The following is an 8,102-nucleotide window of genomic DNA, read 5'->3' as shown; positions in this document are numbered from 1 at the left end:
CTCACTCTGGCCCCATGCTGGAGGCATGCCTAGTTGTCATGCTAGCCTCTGTCATGGAGCTCCCAAAGGTATTTGTAAGACATCCTCTAAGCTGTGACTCAGACACCAGAGTTGTTTTTTCACCAACTAGAATACAGGAGAGACATGTTGTCAGCCTACAGACCCCTCAGTGACCCCAAATCACATTCCCTGTACTTACAGGCTTCTCTCCATTGCTACATTCTTGACCCCAGCTAGACAGTCTAACATCCTCATTTCACTTTTTAAAAGTCTTTTGAGCTGGAGTTTTATGTTATCTATGCTGACCTCTAATTCTTGCTAGAAAGCTGAGGATGGCCTTGAACTTCTAATCCTCTGGTTTCTACCAGCTGAGTATTAGCATGTGAGCCTGCACCATAGCACCTGGATGATTACTCAAGTTTTTTTTTTTTTTTTTTTTTTTTTTTTAGTTTTTCGAGATAGGGTTTCTCTGTGGCTTTGGAGGCTGTCCTGGAACTCACTCTGTAGACCAGGCTGGCCTCGAACTCACAGAGATCCGCCTGCCTCTGCCTCCGGAGTGCTGGGATTAAAGGCGTGTGCCACCAACGCCCTGCGATTACTCAAGTTTTTAAATTAAAAAAAAATTGAGCCAGGTAGTGGTGGTGCATGCCTTTAATCCTAGCACTCAGGAGGTAGAGGCAGGTGGATCCCTGTGAGTTCAAGGCCAGCCTGATCTACAAGTGAATTCTAGGACAGCCAGGACTGTTTCAAAGAGAAACCCTGTCATGGGGGAAAAAGCAAGAAAGCAAGGAAGGAAGGAAGGAAGGAAGGAAGGGGGGGGGTGAAGGAAAAAAATATAATAAACATTTCTCCAAAGAAGATATAAAAAAGGCCAATTATCACACAGATTGAGGCTTGTTTGCATTAGTAATTGGGGAAATGCAAATCAGAACCACAATGCAGATCTGGGATGAGGACCAGTTGGTAAAGTGTTTGTCTGCTTGCACAAAGCCCTGAGTTTGATCCCCAGAACAGTATATAGCCATGTCTGTAGTCTCAGCACTTGGGAGGTGGAAGTAGGAGGATCAGAAGTCCAAGGTCTTCCTTTGCTCTATAGAGAGTTTGAGTCTAGCTTGGGCTACAGATGACCCTGTCTCAAAATAAAATTTAAAAAGCAATGATATTCTCCTTTACACTAAGATGGCTATAATAAAAGCAACAGAAAATGGTAAGCTTTGTCAAGGCTGTTGAGAAACTGGATCCCTTATACATTACTGATAGAAATTTGAAAAACTGTGGAAGACTGTTTGGCAGCTCTCCCAAAGTCATGCAGAGTTACCATACAATCTAGCAATTCCATTCCTAGGTATATACACCAAAGAATTGAAAATCTGCATCTCAGACAAATGCTTGCACATGAATGTCCATAGCGACATTATCTATAATGGCCCAGGTGGGGAAACAGTCCAGGTGCCCACTCAGCTGCTGAATGGATAAACAGAAGGCAGCGTATCCATGAGGCAGAGTGACATCCATCACAAGAAGTAATAGAATATCCATACATGCTGCAACAGGGGAAAATTCCAACAAGAACTTTGATGTCTAGAAGAGAAAAATCCACAAAGTTTTTGTTTTGAAAGAAATAACCGTTTTTAGAGTTTGAGATGGTGAATAATATTGGAGAGTCACTACTAATGGGTGTGGGGTGTTTCAGAGGTTGGTGGATGGAAGTGTTCTAGAATTTGAAGTTGTAAAGAGGGAGTTATGCATCAGTTTTTAATGGTAGTTGTACAGGTCTGGGGGAATCTTTAGTACATTAGGACTATTGTCCTTAAGTTAAAGATAGGAGATTACAGCCCAGAGAGAGAGCAAGGGCCTGAACCCAGAACTACCCCTCCCCCCCCACCCCAGACTGTCAGTTCCTAGTGGACTGGATCCTTTGCTAGTCCTATGACTCCTGTAGGGATAGCATAGCCCCAGGCACACATAGAGCCTCAGGCAGGACTGCACCCATTGCCAGAGGACAAAGACCCACACTGGATGAACCCAAAGAAACATGGACTCGGTAGCCATTGGAGACAGATGGGGGGAGGGGGGAGATGCTCAGAGCCTCCAGTGACCTCCGTGACCTCCGCTCCCCATCTGGCTCTTCCCTTCCCCTCCCAGATTCACTTTGCCACCCCAGGGAGACCGCTCATTGTGTTTCCTCTGGGTCACATACTCCTCCTAGACCAGCTATGCAGCTAGAAAATGAAATTCTCTAGAAGACCTGGCCTTTTATCAGGGTACTAGGCTCAACACTCAGAAAGTGAGGGTGGGTGGGAGATTTGTCAACAGAAACAGGAGGAAAGGCACAAACTCAGTCACCTCCTGCCCTGGGCACAGAGGGCATTGCCAATTACTCCATCAGCCAGAGAAGAAGATAGTCATGGTGTTTGGAGAGCAAGTGACCTGGAGCTCAAGACCCAGCTTTTTGCTTTCTGACCAGGTACAAGTGACCAATGACTCTTGGGCCCCAGTTCCCTGAACTGCAGAATAAAATTAATTTCCATAGAGTTGAAAACATTGGAGATTAATGGGCATGGCGGTATAAGCCTTTAAATCCCAGCACTCCAGAGGTAGAGACAGGTGGATTTCTGTGAGTTTGAGGCCAGCCTGGTCAACATAGTGAGTTCTGGGACAGTCAGAACTGTCTCAAAAAACAAAAAAAGAAAAGAAAGAAACACTGGAGGAGAAGAAATAGAGCACCAGCCCACCATCTGGAGCAGAGGAGGACAGGGCTAAGGGCTGTCGCTACTGCTGCTGTGTGTAGGTTCATGCTCAGTCAAAGGGGAGAAACTGGGGATTCTGGGAAAGTGCTTCAGGCAATGGGAGCTTCCCATGACAGCAGTGAGAGGAGCTACCTGTCCTGAGTTCAAGACTGCTTCTTCTCTATGGGTTCCAAAAATGGAGTCAGCTGCTGAGAGCCCAGTGCCTCCCCAACCTACTGGGTGACTTTGGTGTGGCAATCTGCCCTTTCTGAGCTCAGTGTCCCCTCGGCCAGCGAGAGCTGCTGAGTGGCAGCTCAGGGCTCTTGTTCATTTAAGGCTCCTGTGAATTTGACAGTGTCACCATCTAACCCCATGTAGCCTCTATTAGGCAGAGGGACCAAGCAGCCCTCACCACAGTTACACATCTGTTTTTTGTCAGGCTGAGAGCTGGGCATGGGTCCTCATCGGTGACTGACCTAGTCTAGTTTTCAACATGTCTATAGACTGCTGGGACAAACAACCTCACCTGGACCAGGCTCTGATTGCCTGTGGGACCTTAAGCAAGTAACTACCACCCCCTGGATGTCCATGAACCCCGACTGTGAGGACAGGGTTATACTCGAGGACAAGAGCCTGAGACTAAGCCCACAGCTTTGAAGAAGTCAGTGTCCCTGCCCCCATACTTGAGCTGCATGTGGTGATGTCACCCCACCCCCTCCTGTTTCCCCAGCAGGTGGGGTGCTGGCGGAGGATCCCCAGAGGCCCAGACCGTCTGGATTTCTTTGCATCCAACTGTACCTCATCCACATTTGCACAATCCACTTGTCAATCTGGGTTAAGTGCTGTCTGCTGACGACTGTCAGCCTCCCTCTGGCTCAGTTCACTGTTCACTCAGGCCCAGTGTGAATGTCTTGCCCAGTCCTCAGTTCTAGGGACAGAGAGTAGGGTGCGAGTAGGAGGCAGGAGGCCTAGATTCCAGCCCAGCTAAACCACACATCTGCGGTAGGTCTTGGACAAGTCACATGCCTTATTCCCAAATCTGAGTTTGAGGCTAGCCTAGTCTACAGAGTGAATTCAAGGACAGTCAGGGCTACACAAACAAACCCTGTCTCGAAACAAACACACAAAAAACAAAGAAGAAGAAAAGAAAAGAAAAGAAAAGAAAAGAAAAGAAGATGAAACTGTGAGCTTGCCAAGTCCAAAACATGACCCTAAGAGGAGCCTGATTCCTCACCACACAGGTAAGGCTAGCCCATACTCTGAGCTACTCTTTCCCTACCACATAGGTAAGGCTAGCCCACACTCTGATCTATCCCTTCCCTCTCACGTAGGTAAGGTTAGCCCACACTCTGAGCTACCCTGCTCTCTGGCTGCATTTTTGGCTTCTCTGTTTCTTCCTGTCAAGGCCTAGACAACAGATAGAGTGGAGACCCTAGGCTAGAAGGCCAAGGGCCTGCTTCCCACAAGTGTGCCCATCTGTACCAGTTGTCCCTTGCTCTCCCCGAATATACAAGACTCTCAGGTCTGCCTGCCCCAGACCAGAGCTCAGCTGTTCTTGACCTTGCCCCTCTCCAGACAGGTCTGGATACCTCCGGGTCTTCCCTTGCAGGCCCGGTCCCCTTAGCTTGGCATGTAAGGCCTCCCATTCCTCTTCAGCCTGGCAGCTTGAGCTGTGGATTTGCCCTCCCTGACACCATGCTTCCCCGTCTTGTTTGTGCTCCCCCTGCTCCTGGATAAGCCCCCTCCCCCTCTAGCCTGCTGATAGTTTCTATCCCACCTACACATAAGCCGGCAAGTTCCCCATCTGGAATGGTTTATGTACCTAGCAGAAGAGGAACTAGCTTTTTCAGGGGCTGTTACAGCCTAGCATCTCACATCCATCATTTCATTTAGGTCCCAACAGCCCTAGGTGGTAAAATTCATTCCTGTTTTCCAGGTGAGACCCAAGACTCGGGCACAAGGGTGATCCACACAGAGACAGTTGGCATGGCTGAAGCTCAAAACATGGGCAGGGCCTGCCTGGGCTTAGGTCCTAGTGAACACACTTGCTGTACAGAGATCGAGGCACAAGTCCAAGTAAATACTTGCTGTTAGCAAAACTGTGTTACTTTGCCAGCACCAGAGACCCCTGTGATGCCCAGTGTCATCACACAGTAAAGGTGATCCGTAGGAAGAGAGCCAGGGTCTTCAGTACTTGCATCTCTAAAGGGATGAGAGTCCCCTTGCAGACAGAGCTATTCCATAATAGTAGAGACTGTCTTGGATGGTAGAAGGTGGGAAAATCTGCTTCTGGGATTTGTGAGCAAGGCTAGCTGAGGGATGCTGACTCTTTCTGGCTCTGATGTCACACAGGGATACAGCAGGGTCTGAGACAAAGGCACCACTGGTTCCATGTTCCATGTCACTCTCAGATTTCTGACCACCTTAGGGATATGAGAGTGGCCCACTTCTGAGATGCTGAGACTGGGAAGTAGCATCACATAATAATTGTGTATTTTGGCTTGTTCACTCTGTGTGTGTGTGTTTGTGTGTGTACATCATGTTCACACAGAGGCTACTACATGTCACTCTGCCCTCTTCCTTTGGGACAGGGTCTCTCATTTGAACCAAGGCTGGCAGCCAGCAAACCTCAGCAATCCTCCTGTCTCAGTTCCCAACTGCTGAGTTAGAAAAGCACACTACCCACTGGACTATCTATAGCCACATCTTTTCATCCTTAACCTGTTCCTTCCTTCCTCCCTCCCTCCCTCCCTCCCTCCCTCCCTCCCTCCCTCCCTCTCTCTCTCTCTCTCTCTCTCTGGTTTAGTTTGGTTTGGTTTTTTCGAGACAAGGTTTCTCTGTGTGGCCCTGGCTGTCCTGCAACTTACTCTGTAGACCAGGCTAGCCTCAAACTCACAGATCCACCTGCCTCTGCCTCCCTAGTGCTGGGATTGAAGACATGTGCCTGTTCATTTCATGTGCCCACCCCTGTTCCAGGGAGCTGAGAGGGAACTTCTAGGACTTGAGGCCAAAGTTTCAGCTTGCCTTGGTCATACTGGACAAACAATAGCAGGCCAGCCCAGATCAAGGGTGGAAGGACAGACTTCACCTGTGGCAGGGTGTGTAAGTCAGCCTTCTCATGGCTGTGCTAGATAGCTGAGAAAAACAATGTCAGGGGAGAGATTTACTTCAGCGCATGGTTTCACAGGCCTGGGGCTTTAGCCTCGTGCCTCCACTGGGTATCTTTAGGTTAGGTCCAGGTTGAGACACTGGCTCACACTCCAAGTAGGGAAGTGGAGGCTCAACGACCAAAGAAGCTGCACGCAGACACATGCCTGGGAAGCTTCCTGGTCCTCTTCTGGTCCTCCCCAGCATCCTCTTACCAGCTGTCACTCAAAGGAAACATGACCCAAGCAGTCAACCATCCCCTTCTCTGGGACTGACACATAGAAGGTCGCCGATTGGAATTTCTACCTGGGGCTGTCACAGCCACTTCCCAAAGGGCCAGGCTGAAGCTGGGTGGGTTCGGTGACTAGAAGGAAGGCACAGTACTTCTTCCAGGTCACTGGATGCTCCTTCAGTGGCTCAAGTCCCTTACAGGTGCACTAGTTGGAGGTCAGTTTCTCAGAGGTCGTTTCCTGAGCAGCCACCAGGGCCACGCGACAGTGAGAGCAGAAAGTGACTTTTCAGAAGTGACTTGCCTCAGCAGATATGACCAGTGGTGTTTTGTTATGTGCACCCAGGAAAGCAACCTCTCCCCTGTAGAATAACAACACCTCCGCTGCTGCCCTGAGGAGGAGGAGGACAGGCCCCTCCCAGGTGGAGAGCAGAACCAGGTTTGCAGGTCTCTTGCACAACCTCTCTGCTGGCCTGGGGCTCGGTGGGCTCAAGTAACCCTGAGACAGATGAGCACAGGACAGGTCTGGGATGTATGTGTAGTGGGTCACGTGCACACACGTGCACACACACACACACACAGACACACACGCATAGGTATACACACGCACTTTCTATCCCATTATCTCCCAGAAGCTTTAGATGAAGCTGGTGCTGTTTTTCCTGTTTGTGCGAACAATGTAGGTAAGGAACTTAGTGGCTGAACCACTTCCCCAGAGTCCCACAGTGGGTAAGCAGAGGAAATGAGTGTGAGCACCTGGCCTGGGGGCTTTGGTGACACACCCACTACTTTGTATGCCTCCTTTTGCAGGGGGTGGGGGTGGGGGGAAAGAGGGGATTGCCATCCAGGCATGCTAAGCCTAGGGTTTGAGGCAGTCAGTTAGACCCATCTGCTCAGATTTAAACTACTTGGCCCCCAGACAGGCGTTTCTCAAAGCACACCTCTGTGTCCCTCTGGGAAATGACAGTGAGGGTTTCTGTCAGTTTCTTCCAGGCTTAAGATCAGGAATGACTGGGGGTCAGAAGAGAGAGTAGCCATATCTGTGATCTCTCCATCTCCCCATCCCTCCCTTTCTTCTTCTCTTCCCTTCCTCCCATCTATGACCCATCTTTTGCTATAGAACAGACTTAGGACTTGGGCTCTAGAACCAGAGGACCCTGGAATTATCCAGCTCAATCCTCATCTACAGATGGGGCTCTGAGAAAGCAAGCTGCCTATCACAGAGCAAACCAGGGCTGAGCTCAGTGCTGTAACCAGCTTTCCTGGCCCCTACCTGGGGGTTCCTGGAAACAGCCACCTGGCCCCCACCGTCTCCACCAAGATGTCAGCCTTCAGGGAAAGAAGCAGAAGTGAGAAGAGGGGATCAGTGGTGGGATCAGCATGACACACAGAACTGGTGCCTCCCTGGGTAAGACACATGCCCGGGGTGGGGCTAGGAAGGCATGGTCAGCAGAAAGCTCTCTGAAATACTGACTTGACTGATCAGATAACCAGTATCACCCTGGTGACTGAGGTGGACAACATACGTGCTCCCAGCAGCAAGAGTGTGATGCCCTGTCCTGCTTTGCCTGGCCAGCAGTCTTGTTCCCACTGAATTAGAGCCTGAGACCTAGGTGTCCAGCACAGGCCTTGCAGAGAGTGACCCTTGAGGAGAGCTAGACAGGGAAGGGGGATGAAAAGGGAAGGAGAAAGTTAATGGGCCCTAAAGATGATAATCTTCTCCCATGCCCCCAAGGGAGTCCCTTGTAAAATCCTCCTTATTATAGCAATGGGAGACTGGGGTGCAGGGATGACAGACTGGGTCCAGATCCCCCTGACAATCAACCCAAGTTTTGGCATCTTTTCTTTATCACTTTTCCATCCCGAGTAGATAAAAATATTCTGCCTGAGCTGGGTTCTGTTCTTCACCCACCAGGAAGAGATGAGCAGTTGGGAGGGGTCAGAGCTAGCCCAACCAAGTACAGGAGGTTTAAGCCACTCACTCAAAATCACACAGC

This window comes from Mesocricetus auratus, unplaced genomic scaffold (genome assembly GCF_017639785.1).
Source record: "Mesocricetus auratus isolate SY011 unplaced genomic scaffold, BCM_Maur_2.0 Super-Scaffold_4256, whole genome shotgun sequence".
In the NCBI taxonomy this organism is placed as follows: Eukaryota; Metazoa; Chordata; class Mammalia; order Rodentia; family Cricetidae; genus Mesocricetus; species Mesocricetus auratus.
The sequence above is the reverse complement of the archived record's forward strand: the minus strand, read 5'-3'. Positions refer to the sequence as shown.